The 24370-nt window shown below is 48.7% G+C and overlaps 2 long non-coding RNA genes across 2 annotated transcripts; both read left to right on the forward strand.

Moving 5' to 3' along the window:
- The first annotated feature begins 4602 nt into the window (after positions 1–4602).
- LOC308193526 lies at positions 4603–20743 on the forward strand. The gene is made up of 3 exons (XR_013949704.1): positions 4603–4688; positions 11289–11761; positions 20044–20743. It is a non-coding gene; the product is annotated as an uncharacterized lncRNA (long non-coding RNA).
- Position 20744: 1 nt separating this feature from the next.
- LOC308193525 lies at positions 20745–24370 on the forward strand. The gene is made up of 2 exons (XR_013949703.1): positions 20745–21539; positions 23175–24370. It is a non-coding gene; the product is annotated as an uncharacterized lncRNA (long non-coding RNA).

Below are 24370 nucleotides of genomic sequence, written 5' to 3' on the forward strand. Positions count from 1 at the left end.
AGCCTCCCCACATGCAGGAGCAGCCTTCTGGCTTTGGGCTGAGGCACGGCCACGTGAGATGCGAGGCTCTGGCCCTGCCTGGTCAGGGGAGGCCTGGGCAAGCCGCTGGAGGCAAGAGTGCAGCGGCCTCTGCTCCGGGATGGGGAAGGGGCCGCCCATGAGGTACTGGTGGTCACGCCAGGTACGGGGACGGGGACATCGCCGTTCCCCCTCCTCAGGACCCAGCCAGACCGAGGACAGAGTCCCGCTGCAGGCCTCCTGCTCCTTGGGGGAGAGGCCGGAGAAGAGCAGGAGCGGTGGCAACCTGGAGGAGGTGGCTCTCAGGGGAAAGGTTAAAAGAACTGGTTTGCCCAGTCTGCAAGAGCAGAGGATGAGGGCAGACGTGGCAACGTGTCAAATACGTAAGGATTGCCATTAGACCAACTAGTCTCCAGGTAGACAGAGAGGGAGGTGAGCTGTTCCTCAGTGAGAGTGACCTGGGTTAGGTCTGAAGGAAAAACACGTCTGACTACCAGGAGAGGCAAGCCCTGGCAGAGGGCTGTCCCTGTCACCAAAGATATTTTAAAAAGGTTAAACAAATACCGGTTGGGGAAGACAGGAAGAGAGGGAAAGGGAGGCCAAGAGGGGCTGGATGATCTGTGCAGGCCCCTTGAGCCATACATGTCCGCAGCTGTTAGGATTCAAGTTGGGGCAGTGCCCAAAATACGTCTGGTGAATTCCAGTCATGAAAGTGACTCCTCAGCCCAGGTTGTGTGTCCTCCTAAAATGGTCCTTGGCTTTGCAGAAAACCCATGCCTCTTGTAAAACAGGCCACTTAGGGCATCAACAGCACCCGTATCCCTGAAAATATGCACTTTTTTTTTTTTTTTAATATTTGAAATGATTTTCTGTAACCTTACTTCAAGCCTGGCTGAGTTTTGAACTCATTCAGATCAAAAGTTTCTTTATTGGCATGACTACAATGCTGGCACTGCCAAAGCTAACATATAGTACAAATTAAATGATAAGTTGTATGAAATATTCTTTCATCCATATCCAACAGTAATATTGTAAGATGTAGAACCCTAACCTCCTTCCTTAAAAACACGAAGAAAAAAAAAATAAAAAAAAAAGAAGTGCCAAAAAAGAGCAGCCAGGAAGAAAGGAAAAGTTATTCACTGTTGTGCTGGGTATTAGCCTAACTAGAAAAAGGGGCTGAGGTTAAGCAGAATGAAGCTAATGTGTAGAATAGGTCAGTTTAGTCAATCCCATCATAAAAAGGCTGCTGTCTCACTCGTGGTCTATTTAAGCCAGGAAATTTAGTTACAATGTACTCAGGGATCTTACTTGGACTGCATTTATTTAGACCAGAAAATGTTTTGAGGTCATGTTATTTTAGGCTCAGCTAAACTCATTCACCTTTTCAGGTCCTGTGCCATGGACATGCTCCGCAGCCTAAGCTACACAGTGGTTCTTGGTGTTCATCTACAGCTCTGAAGATGGACCAGAAGTAGCACACACATTTCACAATTTATAAAATATTTATAGAGCCAGATATGTGTGGAAGAAGAGCTAAAACAGGGAGAAGAGAAGCACATAACGATTGCACAGTAAAAAAAAAAAAAAAAAAAAAAAAAAAAAAAGCGCTTTACAAATGGTTTTGCTGCCTGTTGCCCTTAGTTTAAGCAAACCTTGCCTGTAGCCAGGCGGTGACTTTCTGGCTTGTCCCTATTTCTGCCCGCCCAACCACCCACCATCCTCTCTGTGCTATTTCTCGCTGTTTCCCCAGCTGACCCATGCCCTGTCAGACTGCACCAGTGCCTTTTACTGCAGGGATGGGGAGGCAAAGACACACAGCCGAGGTGGCATGAGCAGTGGGGAGAAGGCACAGGAGGCCAGGGGGTGTATTTAGCCCAGCGAGGAGGAGCGCTATGAAAAAAAAACAGGGCAGCCCCCGCTTTGCAATGGGGCCACGCAAACCCGCCTGTGCCCATGCTCACTCCTTTGGCATCGGGGTGGCTGCCGTTACCGCCTCCCTGCTGACACAGGGGTTCGTCCCGAGTGCAAAAACAAATGGCTGAGGACCCACGTGCTTTGCTTTGCACAGGGCAGAAGCTAGGGCAAACCCGCAGATATTTTGGCAGCGTCAGTGGATATCTGCATGGCTGGGAATTTCAGTCCCTGCACATCTCCAGTGACAGCACACTCTCTAGCTGAGCGTGGCATTTGCTGATCATTATTCCGGTGCAGTGAGCAGGCTCGAAGCTTTGCAGTCACAAGAAGCACATTCCTCCGGGTTTACCCTTCTCACGTTACCGGCGGCGGTGTGACCCGAATAGTGATTCGCACCTCTCAAGTGCGGCGGGCGCCGGGCTCCCACGTCCCGCTGCAAGGCAGGCGAGACCCTGCCTGCTTCACCTCCAGGGCTGGAGGCTTTCCCGGCCGCTCGACAGTCGGGAGAGCTGTCTGAAAGACACCGACCCGCCAGGCTGGTGTACGTGTTCGGAGTCAATCCTGCGTGTTGCCAGGGCTGACATTTGGGAACTGGCACGTGTGGATGCTGCCGCACCTACGTGTGTATTTGGGGGGGGGGGCTTAGCTGGGGAATCTGATTCATTTCAGATATGCCCACCATCTGGATGACCCCCAGATCAGGAAAACTACAGCAAATGTGTCAGTATTATTTTTTTCCCCAGTGTTAGAGCTTTATTCAAGTAGGTATCACAGGTATCTACCAGGTCCTTAACTCTCAGTGGGGTCTGGCCCTACCTAGGGAGCTGACTGCAGACAGTGAAATGTGCAGTTTGTATTTTTGAAATTAATGAGGCATTCACATGTGAAATGGGTGGTTGGTTTTTTGGCAGTGCTGAGCATCTACAACTACTACCACATCCACTCAAAGCATGCTGGCACGGAGCACTCTGGAAAAGTAGGCCATGTTTCTCCAGTGCAAGAGGCTTGTTGATGTGTGGGATATCAAATGTGTAAAATTATTTGCACTTTGCTTCTTAATAACAATAAAAGGATGAGTCATAATTACTTTCTGGGAACATTAAAATCCTAGACACAATGCTTCTTGTATCGTACAGTGAGTCCGTGCAGCACAGTGTATTAAATGCTCTTCTTTATTACAGAATAGTGATGTCTAATAACTCCCGAGCTCGAGTTTCACCGCAGTATTTATAATTCACATGCATAATAACATTTTTCCATTTAACAGCCCGGGGCAGACGCCGCAACATGTTACATAGCACTGGTGCAAATAACGAGATAGGATGATGTCATTTGGTAGCGTTCCTCCTAAGCGATCTAAAAATATTCCCTCTCCCACCTTTCATTACAGCCTTCTCCCTTCTGCCTGATGCTTTTGCGCCAGTTTCCATGGTAACAGCTTCTTTTGTAGCCCGGGCTGCGAGGGGAAGGATTCATGCAGATGTTGTCATTGATCCAACACCTTGCGGCAGCTTTTATGGCGCATTGTCTTCTTGTTTCCTGCCCTCGTGTCTCCCTTCCACCCAGTGAGAATGGCTCCGGACTCTTTCTCCTGCCCTCTGCCTTTGATCTGGAGGAAGGCAAGGCTAAAAGTATTGATTAGATTTTATTATGAACCCTAATCCTTCTCCGGGCACTTTCTGAGAGCTTAAAATAACGCGCCACGGAGCCTGCCACAGGTTTCCTCGTCCAGTTGTTAAAATGGGTGCCTCGTACAAAAATACTAGAGGGATCAAGAGTGTTAAGCGTTGGGAAACCCTAATTAAAACCTCTCTCTGACAGGACATGGAAAACTTCTGCTTCATACAGAGCTGCTGCAGTTTTACTGCTTGCATAGCCTGATCAGAGCTTTTTTTTTTCTTCTTTTTTTTTTCTTCTTCCTTTTCTTTCTCCTGTTTTTTTTCCCCCGCTAAGCGCCTGGGGAAGTTTCCACATTTTGGCTGCGTTCATTGTTCAGCTTCTCCCCACCCATGCTTGTCGTTAAGGCTTGGCTTTAAGGAAAAGGGAGGGACACGGCAGAGCTTGTGCTGGAAAAGCTGCAGCATGGGTTGCTGCAGACATGAAACGCAGCAGCTGTAAGAAAAAGCAGAGAACAAGGAAATCTGCTTAATCACCTATTGTCTGCAGTTGTTTTGCATTCTTCACCTATCACTCGGTGCTGAAGCTGGATGCTATTCTCTCGATTGTCTGAACCTGACAGACCGATCCTAATGAACGTGTAACTGAAGACCTGGGCTTTTGCATCTGCATTATTTATTCACCTAAAGCAGGAACTCTCCTATATTTAGCATATGATGTCAGCGGGTTGTTTGCATCCTTAGAAAACTGGCAGGAAGCCACGTCTCACATGTTATATGAAATCACTGATAAATGCTTCTTTTCACTGAAAGAAAAACAGCTTAATAAATGCAGCTCTTCACTGCTTTCATCCTCTCCCTCCCCGCCACGCTCCCTTCCACTTCTGGGATTTGTCTCCCCATGGCAGAGCTCAGCAGCATCTGTGAAGTGGAAATGAGCGCACAGGACCGCAGCGAGGGGAGGCTGTCGGTGAGCTCAAAAAGCCGCTGCCCTCCCAAGCCCCCCCCCCCTTGCCTCTCCCCCACCCTCCCAAATCCTGGAGCGCGGCCAAAGCCCTGGTGAATCAGGCGGAAGGGAAAAAAGGGAGCGAGGGAGAGCCGCTGTGCGGCAGAGGCTTTGCGGGGACGCTGGTATTCCTGGTATGTAATTAGTTTCAGTTGTTTTTAGCAGGCAGGGAGCAGGGGGACAGGGAGTGCTCCCACGCTGGCTGCGCAGTGCAAAAATGGCACCCTGACAGATGCTATCACTTATCTGCCCTGAATGCGTCTTTGAAGCAAGCGTCCAGCAAAAAAAAAAATAAAAAATCTTCCATTCGCGCTTTCGCAAGGGAAAGGCAGCCTGCACGCTTTTCTGGTGCTGCTGTGAAACCAAAGGTCATGCAAAAATAGCTAGTTTTATGCATAAAAAATAGCTTCTGGTGCCAGCACTTCAGCTGCTGCTGCCTGGCAGGGCTCCACCGAATTTCCATGGGCCGGTTCACGCCAGCTGCAGGCCTGATCCTGGATCCAGCCGTGGGGCGAGTCAGGGGAGTAAACCAGCTCCGTGCAGCCCACGCTGCCGGGGGCATGCCCGTGCTGTGGGTGCAGGGCTGGCTTTCCAAACCCAGCAGGTGCTGGGGGTCACGGTGTGTCTGCGCCCTCCGTGGCAGCACCAACAGGGCCATTTCCCTGCCACGGTTTAGCACAACAGCTGCCCCAGCAGTCCCAGCAATAACCATGAAGGTGTGGGCAGAGCTCGGGCAGGGAGCAGGCTGAAAAGGAGGCTGGTATATCCCAAGCAATGCTAAACGACAGCGTTGCACACACGCCGGCCGCAGCTGCTTTGCTGGCTGTGTCATGCCACAAGGAGGGGAGGAAAACCAGGAAAACTCTTTAAGGAAAACCAGGAGGGGGGAGACGTAGCCTTGCTGCAGCACCGTGAGGCTGCAGATGAATGACTTCGCCTGCTCATTAAACAAGCCCATTCAAGCTTCCGCTCCACAGCCATTCGCTTGATGGGTTTGAACAATAATGAACCAGGAGGAAAAACCTGCCCCTGAGAAATTCAGGCTGTTCCAGCAAATGGGATCAAATAAAGTTGGTAGTATCATGTGGCCTGCTAATGTTCAGAAATGACATCCATGTATCCCAAGCTTATTCAAAACAGCATTTTGCTTTGTTTTTGGTGAACAGGGCGACCCGCAGGTTAAGCATCAGAGAGACATTTGGGAGGAATTAAACAGGGAAAGGTGGGGACAGAGCACAAAAGGAAATTCCTTCAAGAGCCTTAGCATAAAACATCCTTCTATAAAGGAGCATGTGAGACGAGGTTTCAGATGAGACAGTTGTCCTCCCTGGAGAAACATCATGAAGTCGTTACAGAAAAACTCATTAAAGAATAAAGCCAGCCAATGCCACAAGATGACGGTATCTCAGTAGTCCCAGATGTTTGCTGCTCTGGGAAAAGGGAGGAAAGACTACTCCCCAAATTCGCCCCATGTCAGCAGGGTACTCGAGGAAACTCAGAGTGAGGTTGTAAAATAAAGAACAACACTGCTCATGTAGGCAGCTGCTATAAACAGCTAGCTGCCATCTCAAAACACCAAGTGAGTCCAGGTGGCCAGCACTACATGGGCACCAGTTTTGCTTCACACCTCTCATTATTTTGAGAGGCGTTCTCATGGAGGTTCTCGTTTTGGTGCAGCAGTCCGCTGTGGTGTGAATCCCAGCTGTGACTTCAGTATCATTTAGCAGCTGAGGAAATGAAGTGAGGGAAGGCTGAACTCACAGCAGGTCAGGTGAGCATGGACACCATCGGGTGGCTCCAGGCAGCAGGAAGCCCACCAAGCAGGGACTGAATTAGGAAAGCTGCGATTATTTCTTTTCCCCTCCAGGGAAACCTTGGAGATAACCTGTGAAGCTTCGCTCACAGAGGTGATGGAGGTGGCATTCAGTGGATGCACCCTCTGTATCCTCCTTGCAGCTCCCTGCAGCATGAAGCTGCCCTCTCCGGGCTGACAACTGCAGCAGAGGCACGTTATGCTTGCCGCTTCAGACTGGAGAATTTAAGGGCCATTCAGCAGATTATCTAACCCTAAAAGCACAATCAATTAGTTTTGGTGCTGTTGAATTGCTATACTAAAGCAAGAGAGATAAAACGATAGGATGTCAGCAGCAGAGCTGGGAGGTTAAGCCAGATGTGCTGAGTCTCTCTCCAGGGCCAAACCACACCTTGCGCCTTCCTCTTTGGCCCCAGCAGTCACATCTCATGGGCTGCTCATCACGATCAGTAACAGGGCTGTTCTGCTCTAGGGGGTCAAAAACACTTTTCACATATTTTCACATATTGTCTTAACACAGCAGTAACCTGGTTCTTTACTAGTCTAACAAAAGACAAGCTGCTCTCTGATTTTTTCATTATCTAGTATTTTGCTTCATGTGAATCTGCAAGGAGAAAAATACCTACGTATGCCCAAAGTCCCTAAACCCAAAGCATTTAATAAGAAATAAGCCATTAGTGACCTACCATTCTCTCACATCCAGAACAATTTCCATCTGAAATCCTGACAACAATGGGGTGATTCAAAGCTCACAGATGTTTAGTGAAGATTTTCTGAGAACATCCAGTCAGATGGATTTCACAAGTGGTCCCTGTTTGCCATCAGACAAATATGATACATGCTAAGTTCACCTTTACCCATAAAGCACTCGACTGAGGCTTCATCAAAGAAAGTATGCTTTTCATCATGCTTTTTACTGGCAACAGAGCTGTGCCCAGAAGCACTTTGTGCTAAGCCTTTTTCTTGTAAATACTTACAGGCTTATTGCTCATCCCCCTTCATTGAGGACCTGGTGGGGACTCACTAAGGGGAGTGACACTTCCAACACAGTTGTGGTGTGGCCAGTGGGGCGCCTTATTTATGCTGGACTGGGGAAGAGAAACAGATTACTTTCCCCATACCGTGTTTTTGGAGCTCAGCCTTAATTGCAAATGTGATGCCCTTCAGCATAATCAGTTATTCCTTGTTCTGTGCTCTCCTAAGTGCCTGATTGACCTTCACTGTCCCTCCAGTTCTTTGTCCCGCCTGGCAACAGATAAGATAAAACTTGTCAATGTGTTGGAGAGCTCTAGCAGATCTTTCTCATGTGCATTAAGCTGTAGTTGTTCCCTGACATTGTGTTGCCCACTTGTCCAGCTTTGGCTGTGACTGATGGAAACTAGCAGAAGTTATTTAAGCAGAAATGGCAGCCCTGTGACAAGGGAAAAGATGGGGTCAGCTTTGGCTCTCCAGAATGAGAACTGCAGTGATGAAGCAGTCACCCCCTACATCTTTTCCACATATGTCAGGACCCATTTTGTATCCCATCCCCTCTTTCTTGTCTGCTGGGGATCAGAAAAATATTTACTGGGACCTGTCAGGATTGTCTTCCCCTTCTTCTCCCTCTTCCTCTCAGCTTCATCTCATTTGCCCTCTCTGCTCTTTCCTGACCTTGTCCTTTTCACGCCTCTTCGTTAGCTCTCTTCTAATAAAGACCTCAAAACCCATCGCAAATCCCTTTTCACATTGATCATGGTCTGAAGGCGGTATTTGCAGAATCATTTTCTGTTCCCTCGGCTTTCTTGCTCAATCCCTTTTATTGTCTTGTCTCTCTAGAGAAAGTTCTTCAGGTCAAGGACTGCCCCATGTTTCAGATCTGTAAAATGCCTTGCAAAATGCAGGTCTGCCTGGCCCCCCTGCACAGTAAAACCGGGAAACCTCACATGCATCCAGATCCACCATAAAACTCAAGAGACGTATGCTCTGTATTAAATTTGCCTTAGTGACAAGGGGGCTGGGCTTGTCCCATGGGCCAGCCCTGTTGGGATCAAGGGCCCCCACGGCTCTAGAGTGTCTGGCCTATGGGAGCTGAAGCCAGAGGGAACATCCTCACTCTGCAGCCTGAAATCTCCTAATGGCAACGGACTTTGTTCCCTGGTGGCAAGGTGAAGCAAGGTGTTTGTGGAATGCCTTGTGACTGCTTGGCAGGCATCTGTCCTTCCTGCTGCTGATGAGGGATGGAATTAGGTGTTCATTTCTGGGATTGTCTGATGGGCCCCCCTTCAAAGCACAACAGACAGGATGGACTCCTGGAAGCAACTGTAGGAAAACATCTTTTGGTTGGTTCATCTGCAAACTGAACCTAACGGCCTAGGCAGTGCAATGTGGAAGGGGGAGATGTGACGGGGGTGCCTGGGTCCTTGCAGCCGACAGGCCTTGTCAGTGCAATCCCCCAGCCTCCGGGGAGGAGGCCAAGGGGAAGGCGGTTGACCAGAGGCAGCTGACAGGGTGAGGCGGGCAGGGGCCGGGAGCCCCAGGCAGCAGTGAGGGGTGGAAGGAGTGCCTTCATGCAGAGGATTAATTGTTCCTCTGTGCCGTTTCCTGACTCTTTGAGAAGATCCTTATAGCCTGAAGTGGAAAGAGTGATGCAGTGTTGGGGGAGCCACTACCTAATTTCCTCCTGGCTGTACTACGTGCCGCCTACGGCTGGTGGGGTGAGGCTTCCCCGAACCAGCAGCTCCCCTGATAGAAGGTCGTCTGGCTCGCAGCGAGTGGGCACAGCGAGGGAGTGAACCTCTGGCTGCTTCGCAGCTCTCCCAGGTTTTCAATTTGGGAAAGCTGCTCGTTCTGTGCTTGCAGGGTGGGTGGAGGAGACTGGTGCTCTCCTGCCATGAGTGACTCTGGCCTGCAGGTCACACACAGCTCCCTCAGCTCTCTAGGGGTGTCCTGAACCCCTTTTGGGACTCCTCACCATAACTGGTAGTGTTTGTGATTGCAAGGAGGCGGTGGTGGTTCCAGAGGGTGCTCTGGTTCGGCCAGTCTGGGGTGCTGCTAGCATCTTTGCCACCATGCAAGCCAGAGTGGTTGCCTGTCCCTCCCTCCTGTGCCAGCCCAGCTCTCCTGGTGCTGGTGGAGACTGGGATCCAACTCAGTATGGAGAAGTGTGAGGGATGAGGTATGCTTTTATCAGTCCTATGTTAATCATGGTGCCATACAGTACATGCTATCAGGCAGAAGTAAATCCACTGACTACCCAGGGGGGCCTTTGGGTGGGAAGCTGTGGTCCCGTGAGCAGTGGCAGCTTCTTGCCCTAGTCATGCTGCCTCAGTCAGCCTGTTCTGCAGCCTGTGCTGCGCTCAGCCAGGAAATCATGGTGGAGGAGACAGGAAAGGTGCCAGCGGCAAGGGTGTCACAGCAGGAGGGTGTGAGGCAGCCCGCGTTCGTAGCCTCCTGCAGGCTCCCCAGCAGCGTGGGCCAGGCCGAGCCCAGTCACGCTGGCAGCCATGTGCAAGTGGCCGCCCTCGAGCCTCGGGCTGTGGCAGGTTGACACCTGCCATCACCTCCTCACACCGTGCCCTTGGCCCGGCTCCTGGGATCAGATATCCCAGCCCTGTGTGGCTGCAACTCCCACTGCCTTGGGTCAGAGGTTGGCTGGAGGGACCCAGCCGTGGCTCCGGGCTGTGGCCTGACACAGGTGACTCACAGCTCCCTGGCTCCGCGCACACGATGGACCAGGTCTGGACTTCTCCTGCTCCATCCCCAGGAGCCTTCCTTCCCACTGGGCAGAGCATGCAGACATGTGAGGGGTGGACATCTGTAGGGGGAAGCCAGTGAGCGTGTTTGCTCTGATTCTCCTCCAGATGGGTAGCAGTGGGCACCAAAATAAAAAAATAATTTTTAAAAAAGTGCTCTTTTTCTGCTCATTTAACTCTGTTCCTGCATATCAAATGCAGAACCAGCTGTGGGAGAAACCGGCTGCATGGAGGCCATAAACATTGCAGTGTATGTGTGTCTCTCTTTGTAAGAGCCCACTGCAGCAGAGCTTGCTTGCCCTTGCCGTGACTGAACGGTTTTCCTCAAGGGTCTGGTCAGCATCAGATGTGCACATGTGCAACATCCATTTAAATCCACAGCAAACACGTGCACACGTTTTGTGTGGTGACAGGGCCCCCAACCCACACAAAAATGCATTTTAAACGGGCTTGGAGGATTCGTGTTGTCATTAAATTTCAAGGAACAAGGCCCACTCCCTCACTCCTGTGACCGGGGGATCTGGGGATGTGTAAGCGCGAGGGCCCAGACCCCCGGCCGCCTCCACGGGACGGAGAAACGCGACCCCGGCACTTTCTCGCTCGGCGCAGACTTCCTGCTGCAGCCCTCCCCTCCCTCCCGGCTCCTGCGCCGAGGCAAAGGAAATGTGCTTAGCCCTTACTTTCTCACACATGTTTCAGATGTGCAGGGGTGTGATTGTAAACAATGTCATCAGCCGTGCCAGAGCTGTCTGCTCCTACCGCGCTCTGTTCCCAGCACCCCAGGGGTTCCAGTAATAGGGCGTAAAGCAAACAAAGCAAAACAGTAATCTGCTGTTCCAATTGCATTTTTGTTTTTAGAAAATGTTAATGATAGGTTATGTGATTACCCTAGGTTTGGCTCCACTTACTCTTTATTAAGCACATCTGGTATTTAGTAACAGTGTAAGTAGCAGGAGTTTTTCTGGCGCACAAATAAGATTATCCAACGTTGCCATGCAGCATGGAAACTCCTCAGGGAAGCCAGCGAGCTGTGCGGAGATACAAGACTTTCTTGTCGGCCGGGCAGCCGGCCAGAATAGCTAAAAAATGTGGATTGGCACGGAGCTGTTGCCACGCAAACACTTCTGGAAATTTCTGTGTTGGGGCCTGCCAAATCCTTTATATGTAACATGAGTTTCTGTCTTCCTCAGCAGCCCGTCCTGAGCCCGAGCTCTCCTGTGCACTTTAAAAAGGAAAAAGAACAATCCAGCGCAATCCTTCGGTCCTGTTTCCAGAGCGCCACTGCCAAGCTAACAATTTCACTGAATTAGGGGGAATTTCCTCAAACATTCGCTTGAGCTACATTAAGTGTAACATGTGGGAGACAACTGTGTTTCCTGGAGAAGAAAGGAAAGCTGTCTCACTCGGTGGAGACTGCCTAACGTCTAGCAGGAGGAAAACAACCAGCCATGACAAGAAAATGTTTTTTAAAACTTGGCACAGGAATAGGGTTTTATTTATTTTGAACGCCTTTTCCAGTCTGGCCAACGTAGCGTGTGCAGGGAGGGGTGGCGGAGGGAAGCCGGTGTTTCAGCTAGGGCCCGCGGCTCGGAGTCAGGAGGTCTGGGCTCTATTTCTGGCTCTGCCGCGGCCTTCCTGTGAGGCTCAGGTGAAGCCCTCGGAGGTGAGTCCCTCGGTGCCTGAGCTCCTCCGCAGGTTTAATGAAGGCAGCGTTTGCCAATTTCATACATGTTTGTGTGTGCGTAGGCTCTGTGTCCAAAATTACTAATCCTCTAGCTTTCTTAGGGAAAGGACCGGGAAGGATATGGAGCAGAAACGCAAACGTTCATCTGCTGCTCCACTGTGCTTGGCTCCTGCCAAGGCGCTGGCCTAGGGAGCTTTAAACTTGGTTGCTCGGCGTCTGGGGATCTTTGTGGGTGTTCCTTACAAACCCGGGTCAGCTTTGGCTATCCCACCCTAACAATGGGACACATGTATTTATACCACAGCCTTGTTGACTTAGTGATGGTGCCCTTGGGAAGGAGTTAGCCCAGCTAGTTTCTAGATTTTTTTTTTTTTTTCCTGTGAAGAGAGCATTCAGCATGGAAGCTGGCCATGAGCAGAAGGGTTTTAGCACAGCAACTTAAAAGCACACTGTGCACAATTTTGGCACGGCCAGTGATCAGCACCAGCACTTCATCTCTGTGTGGCTCTCCTGTTGGTGGGTCAGCTCTCAGCACGGTGGGGAAGTCCCTGGGTGAAGCCCATGAAAAGAGTACAAAAACATCCCACCAGGCACTGGCTGGTGGCTCAGCTGTCCTCAGCGGTGAACTTCTGATGCAACTTCCAGCCACAGGAAAGAGCATCTCATCCAAAAGGCTGACTCGCCTCCAAGCTGCATACCAGCATAACTGGAAGAGGGGATCTGGCTCTACTGCTGCATGCCTGTGACCAGAGCAACCATTCCCACCTACAGGATGGGCAAAGGCAGGGGCAACCAGCAGCACTTTTAGCGGCACCGACAGTGCTCTTTGGGAAAGCGGGAGAGGATTAACAACAGTGACAAAACAGCCATAGCTGTCTAAAGGAGAAACTGATAAGCCAGGGATTTTCCTGTCTGCTGACCCACCCTTTGATAAGCACAACTAATAACCTCCCTGTGAGTTCGCAGAGATTCTTTTCAGCCTTGTCTCTTGTCTGTAAGCATCCCTCCCATGGCTGTGGCTCCTGTGGCTGTAGTGACATCCGTAGCTGTGAGGGATATCTTGCCAGGTCACTAATGAGTAAGGACAGAGAAGGTCTGCAGAACAGTGAGGTGAAAGGGGATGAGAATAATCCACAGTGTACGTAAGGGGAGGATTGCAAAAATCAGGAGGAGGAAGATGCAAGACTTGGAGGGAGAGAAGTGAATTTCCTCAGGGAGGCAAAGACTAAAGAAAAGAAAACAGCAGGCAGAGAGAACTGGGTTGGAAAGAAGAGCAAGGGAGAACTGACAAGCTGGAGCAAAGAAATTGAGGAGGATGGTGGCCAGGAATGAATGGGAATGGCCAGGGAGAAAAGAGAGAAGTAGGCAAAACCACTGTGAATAGAAAAGGAGAGTGATAATGAGCAGGAGAAGAGAAGTCTTTTGAGAAGAGGGAATGTGAACCAAGAGAGGAAAGAATGATATGAAGATTAAAAAAAAAAAAAAAAAAGAAAGAAAAGAAAGAAAGAGAGAGAAAGGTGGAAAGAGGACAAATAAGAGAGAGACGTGGGAGAAAGCAGGTGAAACAAAGAGACTCATGCTGCTCTTAAGTTAATGGAGTTTCTTCTTTATGGTTCAATATTGTGTTGCAATGTCCCAAGAGGCGTTTTGTTTCTGTGGCTCTTTTGACCACTTCTGGCTGATTATTCTGGGTTCCATGACAAAGTAATTATAAGAAAAGGAAGAGAAAATAGCCTAAAAATCACCAGAATGTGTCAGAAGGCTTTGTCTGAAGGACTGCTCCCTTCAGAGAGAATTGTTTCTAGAAAATAGTTCAGATGCTGACACCCCCCGTGTGCATGTGGCTGGCCTCGATGTTGCCCGGGCAAGCTTTTGGGGCTCAAAGATTTCTGAGCCCTCCCACCCACTTTGCTTTAAATGACTCTGTTCTGCTTGGGAGGGATGATGAGGAAGGGAGGATCCCAGCAGAGTCCTCTTGCCAGAATGCCTCAGAATCCCAAAGCTGGCTCTGATCCTGCAAGACTTGACCAATATTTGTTGAAAGTGGAGCAACTCAGCTCAGGGTGGCTTGGCTCCACACACGACTCAATGGGAAGTCAGAAAAGCAGGAGTGGGCAGTGATTTCTGTTCTCATCTGACCCTTCTTTTCTTTCCATGCTTTGCTTATATTAACTTGGTGTCTTTCATTTACTTACTGAAGTGAGACATAAACATTTTAAATTCAGGAGTTAGATGGGCCTGGCAATTGCTGCATCACTAAGGAACCTGAAGCCCTGGAGTAAACATCAAAAGAGAGCCTTTTCTCTGGAATTATATAATCCCTGCTATGCATATGGGAATTGAATGATTTCTTACAGTGAAGGGGCAGGGCAGTTTGGTTAATATAAGCAAGGCATGTAACTGCACTGCACGTCTTAAACGGCAGTTCCATGGAACAGCAAATCTGGCATAAAGTGCCCCGTGCTGGACCAGAACATCACAACTGTGCGCTGCCAAGCACTGAGCTAGCACAAACTTACAGCACTGGTTCAAATATGTTTGACAAATTCTGGCAGACATCATACCGAATCAGGTAACGGCTGTCCTCCAGTCAGCACAAAACTGGCATAAATACCACATTGTGTGCTCTGGCTAATTCAACAGAAACATAATTGTGTGCTTCGGCCAGATCTGGATCCAGTATGCACAAGGAGGGGCTCCTGCAGTGCCAAAATCTCCTATTAATGAAGTTGGAAGCAGAGCCACATGCATTAGCTGCATGCTCTGAATTCTTAGGAGTGGCAGCAGTTCATGGCAGGGGGCTTTTTCAGAACAATCATAAAAGGCCATATTTTTTTTTCCTGGGGTGACAAAATCATTTCCTTTGTTTCCAATAATCTTAGAATTTGCAAATAGTGGACCAGTCCTTTTGTTTGCTGCACTCGTTTATTGCAGTTTGTACTCTCAGCACAGCTAGTGTTAGAATGACCAGTTCCTCTGCTCTCCATCACTGTCATATTGTCAAACGCAGTTATGCTGCTCTGTTTAAAGATGCTGACCAAGCACCATGTTGACTGCATTGCCGTGAAAGTAGTTTGCCATACATGAATTGTCACTTAAAATCAAAGATTTATCTCATTGAAGATAGAAGGAAGTAACTTGGTGGATCAAAACACTCCCCTTGTTTTGTCTTAATGTACATATCTCAGTGATGTGCCAGAATGGCCCTTGGTATTTTCTTGTTAAAGTTTCATGACCAAATTGAAGAAAAGCTTGGAATGATTTCTCTACCTCTGGGGAAAATCATAGACTCTCAACATTATGCTTAACCATCCCTGCTAGAGATGATTTATTCCTGGAGCTCATAAAGCATTCTTGAAAGAGTAAAATTTTTGCCTTGTGACTGCAGCATATTGCAGCAAGTGTCGGGCACTTTCAAAACAATTTCCTGAGAGGATGTGAAAGGTAGATTGAGATCCAAGGGGACGCATTTTTCTCCTTTCTCTCATGCTCCCAACTCTCCTTCCCTGTTGTGTAGGAAATGCAGTGCAGAACAGAAATCTCAGTAGACTTGGAGGAATACTTTTCCTCATTTTAAAAAGGAAAGCAAGTCTCAAAAATTGAAGCTAAACCTGGGTAACTGTAATACCACTTGGCACTTACATGCAGGTTTTCATCTTCTAGCCACTTTACATTAAGTAATGAATCCTCAGGACTCCCCTGTGGAGTAGGTGGCTGAGTATTATTAGCCCCCTTCTGCAAATGGAAAACTGAGGCGGAGATGTTAAGTACCTTGCCTAAAGCCACCGAGGGATTCTGTTGTAGAGACAGGATCAGAGGTTAGGAGTTTTTCTGCTTTCAATTCCCATATCTATTGTGTCACTTAAGTACAGAGCCATAATTGAATATCGTAATGACCCAGGGGTGGAGCGATTCCAGCTGGTCAGATCTGTGCACGGCTCCTCTGATGGCCAGAGACTCAGCCGTACAGTTGCACGGAGCAGAATGGAGCAAGCAGACCTAGCATGTAGCATGAGGTGTCATTTTCTTTGGCTTCCCCAAGCATACCATTGGGTAATGGTCACTAGGCTGGTTCTAGCTAGCTCTGCATCAAGCTGTGGCTTCATTTCAAGGCACAAGGCTAAATATTTTCCTCACTGGGTGTTTTCGCAGTACGAAATGCACCTTTGGAAGGAGATGCCACTGGTAAGACCGAGGCTAGTGTGTCTTTACTTTTGCATGGAGCAAAAGTTGTTGTAGTGGAGCATACAACTCCCTTTCTGGCTAATTCATTCTTGAGCAGGAGTGCAAAACCAAACCCAGACCCAGTGGTCTGGGCTAAAGCAGATTCTTCACTAGCTTTAGAATTAGGACTTGTGTGCTTTGTGGTCCTCACGTTACGCATTCAGATGAGCCTGGGTGTCCATCCAGCAGAGCATGTGGGCGGAAAAGAGAGCACAACATGAAAATCAGAGAGGTAAACTATTACCAATTGACACACAGTTGCTATCATGAATAAAAGGAAATGCGTTCCCATAAATTCACAAAAGAGTGCTCCCATTTCAGTGTTCTTCAGAGAAAGAAAGGCTTGTTTTTCCTTTGCTAAATGCCTATTTCCATGAGCTGCATTTCCTGCATGTTGTTGAACCATGTTGCTGTCACATCAAGATGTCATCAGACATTAAAGCATAAGAACAGGCTTGTATCTCTCACAAGCTGCCAATGTATATTTATGTGGCACAGGATGATACATCCAAAAGGGGAGGTCCGTATAATGCTCTTCGTTGCTGATGTTTTCTTTCTGACCCTTGCATTAATACGGAACCGGCACAAATGCATTCAACTACTCACTGACTGCAGCTCTGCACGTAGCGCACATATTATTCCAGTTGGGAAGAGGAGTTTATTTTGCACCTGATGGGGCCTTCATTTTGGAATAGAATCAGAGGGTTTGGAACTAGAGACCAATCCACACCCCAGGCTTATTTTGTTTATGCACAGGAAAAATGTGGAAATCCCCAGTTGCTGCATGAAGTGGTCTGGGTAAGGATGATTCTTACATCGACAACACAGGACTATGTTTGCTCGGAGAATGAGGAGCTGACATCTTCTCACTCCTGTGAATTTTGTCTAAGTATTTTGCCCTGAAAACCACCTAGTTTTACTAATTGGTCACTAGAGATTATGAACATCAGCCTTGTGTGAACATTTGAAAAAAAACACCACGGTGATCTTTTTGGAGTTCTTTCAAAAACTCCAAGAGTAGGCCAGTGAAGTGGGATGATTTGAGTAAAAAAGATTATGTAATAACACAATCTGAGTCACATTAATTGGATTGTCAGAGGTTACTGGACCACACCAGGAGGGCAATGAACCTTGCAGGGCACTGACACTAACTGATATTTATCTTCTACTTTAAAATTTAATAATACAACTCCACCTAGACCAGAGTATTAACCTGTCTGGAGTCTTCTTGCTTGGGCTATGTGTTGTCTGGACAGAAGACTTTACCACTCAACTGTTCTGGGCCCCGAGGAATCCAGCTGAGCTGCATGCAGCTCTGGAAAAGGTCCTTTTGGCTAGGGTTTTAATGCACGATCCTCTGGTGATCACCTCGCTTGATCAGAGCACAGATCATTTAGTGCAAAGGAGGTTCTCTGCATTGTATTGATGGTGATTGTATTTTTGTTGAACATGAATGTTTCCAACTGTGCAAAGTGTTTATAAAGCACACAACACATGTCTGACTGAGTAAAATATGTTTTTAATATAATGTAGTATGAGCATGTGGAAAAAATAATGGAGACTGCTCTCCATTCAGAATTCAAGCACAACAAACTGTAATTACATCAGCATTTTTAGAATGTGTTTGTTCTTAAGCATTTCATTAAATATTAAGGAAATATAAACACATATGTTAAAAGTTATGCAAATGTCCTATGGATCGCATAGGAAGGACTGGATTGTCCTTTCACGTTGGCGTTGTGTCATAATTCCAGGAGGTCATCGCTGACTGCCACCGAGGAGGACTGGGCCTGCAGTTCCCTCCCTGTTGTGTGTGCATGGGCTGCAAAGGGAAGGCACATCTGGCGCACTGCCATGTGTATTTTGTATGAAAATGTGTATTCTCTTAAGCTATGTGCCTTTCCTATTTATTCTGAAGTGAGCAAAACCAGCTGAGCCCTTTGTTTAAGAGTAGCTCTTAAGAATGGCTCTTTGGTCATCAAACATTTCACCTTTTCACAAGTCAGAGGAAGGGTAGCATAACTGTATTAACGTTCTCAACTGGCCTGATTTGTGGGGCTGTTATAACAAGGCCATCCATTCAAACCAAGCGTATTCTTCTTGAAAACTAAAGGCAATTGTTTGGTCATTAAGAGAATTGCACTGCAGTGGAAACCACTTTTTTTTTTTGTTAGCACCGAAGAACAGAAATTCCCAAAGGCAAGGGGTTGGTTCGGGCACGCTGCTCACGGGCTCCATCAGGAATGCTGCTGAAACAGCACGTAACGGAGGAACTACGGGATGGTTAAGGCTGGAGATCGTCTGCCAAGGCATTGTAATGGGAATGCCTCTGTTTTCCTTACCCATTTAAACCCCACCACAGCTGGCCTACAGGCAAGGCCTACTACTGGCTGATGGGGTCTCTCCTGAAAAGGTGAGGCCTCAACTTCTGGCTGTGTTTGGTGCAGCCCTGTGAATCATATTTCTCATTTGAGAGAAGATCCCTGTTGTTGGGCTGGGCAGCAGTGCGCGTCTGTTTTGGGAAGGTGAATGTGAGGGGTCATGGCTTCTGGGGAACCAAGGTGTAGAAATTGAGTAAGAAGCCATGAGGCCGAACTCTGTTTACTCCCTGCTTTCTCCTCCCCACATCTGCCGTGCCATTTTCAGCCCCTTCTGCCCATCTCTTGCCTTCCTTCTTTTGCTCCCTGAGCCTTTCTGCCTGCTGGAGGGACCCAGAAAACCCGCCACACACTGCAGCCCCCACATTGCTCCCACATGCAGCCCAGCCTGCAGCCATTGCTGCTCTGGCCAGGGCCCAGCTGGCAGGCAATAAAGAGCAGAGGAGGAAGAGGGGGCTAGAAGCAGCATCGTGCCATGGCAGCTCCTGGCAAAAGGGAGGCAGAAATGCAAGGAAATGCCTGGCAGATGTGTGAGGTTGTGTCTGAGTGCTGATGAGTGCCTCAGGGGAGGAGCCTCATGCCGTGTGGCTGCTAGAGGAGTTATGGGCTATTGTGGGTGGACACTGGTGTCCTCTGATTTTGGTGCCATGGAAAAGTAGGGGCAGTCACTCAGTCAAATCAGCTCTGTCTGCAGTGGAAAGGTTGCCTTGAGCAAGACCTGGGAGTTTTGCCTTTTTCATCTCCATGTAAATGGATTTTCCTGTAAATACCCAAGACACCAACCCAGCTCTCAGGTTGTTCTGTGAGGCTGACCCCCTCTGGAAAACCAGAATGATGAGGTTAATGTTCTTTTCGCATCTGGCAGGAGTTAACCCAAGAGCTAATAGTACTGCAACAGCTTTTATTTGGAAGCACCCTTCCCAAAACTACCTTTAAATTTTATCTGAAAGAGGAATAGAAGGAAGCAATGCATTGGCCTGCAAAGGTGCCCACAGCACTAGGTGTTGGACACAGGCTGGGATTCATCTACTTTGCTACCCACAAAGTTCACCTCAAGATTTTCTCAGGGGCAAGAACACACCTAGCAATGTTCACAGTTCTGATACTAGCATCCTGGGAATTAAAGTGGTGTGAGCTCACTGCTTACAGGCTGATGATACAGGAAGCTGCACGATCAGCTAGTAGCAAGCCAGTGCCCTAAAGTGGTTTTAGGGTGCAGTTAAGGACTGGAAGGGCTTTCCATGGCATATGGTATAAAGTTGGGACTATATTCACTGGAGGTTACTCAAGATTTCATCGTTCTTCTCCTATGAGCAAGCCAAATTACTACTCAGGTAATTACGTGGTAATTCAGGATCCCTGGATTCCTCTCCCGGATACTCCCCTACTCATTTCTTGTCTCAGGGTGCTGGTGTTGGTGTCCGCTATGACGAATTGTCACTGACTCCGGGGCTGACGTGTTTTGACTGCTGAATGAAGCAGCTGTGACTCCTTCTCCCAGCCTCAGTGCTGTGTACCTGGGTAGTCCTGTCTACCCTGTGAGACTTTGTTAATCCCCACGGAGCCCTTTGCTACTCATAGAAGTGCGAAATGTCATCATTAGTACATAAAGAGACTTTTTCTTCCATACTAATTCTGATAGCACATTTTATTTTCCAGCCCTGTTTTGCTCATGTGTCACACAGTAGAGGAACTGGAAGGCTCTTCTCCCCCTGGTGAACACCCAGCACTTGCAACGCATGGCCCTCGCTTGGACTTGCCATGGTTTGGGGCATATATGGGTCCGTGAACAAGCCTGTGCACACGTGTACACTCGCAGAATGCTTGGGGTGAGTTCCAGGTTAGCCATTAGATTTCCCCTGCTATTACTCTACTGTACATATTCCTGGTAGATTAGAGCAGATTTTTTTTATACGCTCTTCTATAAAAAGTGTGCTGTATTGATTGCAGCAGAGTGAGCTGCTGTGGTTGATATCCGAGAGCTAACCCAGATAGGGATTAGCATTACATCAGACATCAGGCGAGGGAACCTGGCGAGCTGCCAGCCTGTAAAAATGGAAGACATTTGCGTCACTGTTCCCTTGGTAATGCTTCTTGGAGCCATGTCAGCTGTCCCCCGAGGTTGTTTCCTTAATATGTCAACAGACATTCCTGAATCTTTAATGCTGAATAGCTCTTTTTCCTCTTCCAAAAACACTTAGGTGACAGAGTAGCTAGTGTCTCCCGCTGCCCAGTGCATTAAAAAATTATATATCTCTGTAGACCAGGCTTAATACCTTTTGGGGGAGGGTTTACATTCAGATCTGGGGGAAGCAAAAAGCCCATCTGCAATGTGATTGCTGTTTGTGTGTGCTGAGAAAGCGGCAGCCCTGCTTGAAACCACTCCTTTTTTGCCTCCGAAGCATCCCACTGGAGTGAATGAAAGCATCTGTGTTAGATTACTTGTTGGAATTTGCTAACATTTGGGGTAAACCATCTGACCTTGCTTTAGGAATTCAAGTTAAATACAATAACTTCAGGTTAATGCCTGAAAGCTCTAGGACTGTGTGTGCAGTGACCTCTAGCTTCCGGAAGCCATTTGTTAGTGCCAATTGTGAGAAATACTTGAAGGTTTTATCCAATGACATTTTCACCTTTCTGCTTCTCCATGCAGGCAGCTGCTATTTTCTGCTTGAAGAATTAAAATGCAGCTAACGTACAGTTTACCAAATTAGAACATGTGTCCTTTCAGCTGAAAGTAAACAACTCCTATCTCAAAGACCTTTTGTTCTTAGGTGACGACTTTAAGTTTGCCTTGCAGTTGCTGTAGTAATTAATCACAGAAGTGTAATTTAATAGTTCGGGAAGAGCAAGCGGAGAAGTCATTCTAAGAAATCACTTTGTGAGTAACTTAATTTTGGTCGAGGAGTGTTTGTGACGATTTATCACTGCCGTACGCGTTTCATGCAAGTCACTGATCATGTCGGTCAGATCAGAAGGAAGCTCCGTCGGTTAAAGCCCCATTCTGCCACGGGGGCAGTGAGCTCTGTTATTTTGCTGTCTTTCCCCAGTACTGAAGGACTTCCCGATTCTTTGCTTGAGGAATTTGACCCCGGTGGTGGAATTTGCCTCCTGCGTAGCGCCCCGCAGGGAGCTGTTTCCTCAGGCTGCAGAAGGTATCAGCACGCCTGACACGGTGGGGGGGCGCGATGGGAGCTGTGGGGCAGGGGTCTGGCGGAGGCAGGCAGGAGGTCTCTGCCGTGACAGAGCTGTGGGGTGGGAGAGGGGGTCCTCAGCAACCTGAGTAGCAACCCAAATTAGCAGCGGGGCGAACTAACCAGGTCCTTCGGGCTGGGAGCCGAGCTTTCGCGTACACCCATGTACGTACATTTGTGAGGGGGGCTGATGCTCCCGGCCGAGCCATGTGCCTGCTTGCGTGTAGGGTTGCCACCTGGCTGCTCTCCAGCTGGCAGGGCTGCCTTTACTCCACACAGACGGGGGACTGGTGACTCAGTTCAGCCTGCCTCTTCGTTATGTGGCAGAGCGTGGGGCCCCCACGACTGAGCTGAGGCAAGAGGCAGGCAGCCCTGGGGAGCAAACAGCCTTGCCCTTTGCTGTCCTGGGCCGCATCCTGGGGAATTGGCTTTCCCATGAGCCCAGTGACCCCTGAGCCCCACACAGCAGCAGGCATTGCTCGGCCTCTTGTCCACACCCCAGCCCCCCCAGCCTCTGCTGATCCTCGGTGCCAGAGCCAGGCACCGCTGGGCATTTGTTCTACCCTTGTCCTTGTGCTACCTCTGACGGGGGCACCGCTGCTCTGGGGAGGCTGGGAGAGGGTGGTGGAAAAAACGTGACTCACGGGGGTAATCCAAAACTGGGACGGGGTCATATGCTGGCGGCAGGTGGAGAGCGCTGACTTCCAAACCGAGGGGCATTTGGCTGGAGGTTACCAGCCCTGGCAAGAGGGAGGAGCGAGGCCCCAGCCGAGCAGCTGGGCTTGATGCAGAGAACACAGATGCCGGAGACAGGACTCGCCCCAGCTGGAGCTGCTTTTTCCTCTTGGCTGCTGCAGAGGCCAGCGCGGGAGGAGAGGCTGCAGGGCTTTGCTTGCCTTGCTGGGGAGATTGCCTCTGTGCTGCAGGTCTCCTGCGGGAGAGGAAGCCCCCACAGCAGGGCCAGTGACGTGGGGAGGGCAAAGAGAAGTGAAATGGTTCCTTCTTTGAGGCAGAGCTTGTAACTCCCTGCTCCCAGGATTGCCACCTTCCTTCCATTCATCTGCTGCAAACCCAGGGTTTCTCACCAGCAAGACGATCCATGGATCTTCCTTCAAAGCCCTGGCCCTTCCCTATTGTCAGCCCTGTGGCTCCTCTCTGTCTGCTGCTATCGCACACTTCTATATTTAACACAAGACTCCTGTCTTCTGCAGAGGGCATTTTCTGAGGTAAAGTTAAATACATGGCAAAACCTTCAGAAACAGAGCCTTGAAAACACAATTGCTCCATCCTCACTGCTTGTGTCATTATTCAGATAGATAGCTGAATGAAGGTCAGCTCTTGAATAGGTTTGAATTTTTATGATGCTGTGAATGAACTGTCTCCTAGTCCCAGAAAGCTGCAAGTTGAGGTCTTTTGTACTGCAGAGAGCTAGGCTTTGAAAAATCCCAGTGATGTTTGAATTCCTGAAGCTTCTGTCACACAGGAGTACAGCTTGCAGTCACTGAGGAGCTACAGCTGTAGAAGGTGGGTGCCAGCTTGCTCCTGAGCTGTGCACATCCTATCAGCATTCTGAGTGTGCTTCCTCCCCACCTGTAGGTGCAGTTTGACCCCTGCTGCCCATGCTCCCAGAGAAGGCAACAGGAACCTCGCTGCTGACCCCAGTGAACACTGCCGTAGGCCTCACAACACTGACAGCAATCTGCAAAGCACCATATAAGCTGCATTTTTATGTCTTCTTTCCATGTGTGGTCAGGATGACGAAGAAAGGCTGTAATTTTGACTGTCTGAAGCAAGCCGTCCTCAGAGGTTGTCACCGATTCGTCACACCATGTTCTTTCACCTGATCTAAGCATGCCAGCTTTTTTCAGGATGGTCTGAAATGGCTCACTGGAACTGCTAATTGGAGGACTAGACAATATCCCTGCTCCTATTTGTGTTGCAGCAATATTTCATTAAATTAGCACTGGATGCAACTCTGGCAAGCTAATGTACATCTATACCAATTTGCAAGGCTGTCTGCAGGTACTCCCCTTGGGACTGGATTCCACAGTGACTTAGTGTTAGTCATTGTTTCCCCATGACTCTGTGCTTTTTAAGCCAAATGCTCAATATTCTGGGCAGGTGTCATAGAGTGCAACTTTCTGCTGCTGCAAGCAGAGAAAGTCAGACTCAGCCCAAGGAAATACTGAGTTAGGAAGGTGTGGCTTTCTGATGGTTAGCACAGGTCCTCAGGCTGAAATCTGGAAGGCAGCATTGCCTCGGTTTTGCCCATCTCCTTTTCTCATGGAAGAGAAGGTGACTGCATGGGAGTAACTGGTGTATCCAGAGACCCAGCACTGGGCATATCGCCTTTTGCTTTCAGAGTATAGTTTGAAACATGTCATCTCCAGGTGAGTCAACTCCTAAATTGCACAGAGAGGGTGACAGCTGCTACGGTCATATAGGAGATCTATGCCAGGCCTGAGCAGAAGGGCATTGTACATCCTTTTGTGATGCCGGAGTATTTAGAAACCCAAGCCTGTCTGCTCAGCCAACTGTTCATATTAAAAATATGTCTCGTCAGTTCATGGTGTTTGTCCACACAAAGCAGAAGTTCTGCGTCCAGCTGTTTCTCCTAACGGAGGAAAGAAGTCTGGTTCACCTCAGCTGGTCAGCTCAGTCAAGACTAAAGTGCAGGGGAAATTCCACGAATAGCATGGAATTGGGTTAAAACGCTGTGCGCAGGGACTCGTTTGACATCCCAGATGTTTTTAATTGCTTTTGTAAAAATAAAATGAACCTTTAATACTTCA

Source organism: Anser brachyrhynchus (assembly GCF_964034855.1).
Source record: "Anser brachyrhynchus genome assembly, chromosome: 3".
Classification (NCBI taxonomy): Eukaryota; Metazoa; Chordata; class Aves; order Anseriformes; family Anatidae; genus Anser; species Anser brachyrhynchus.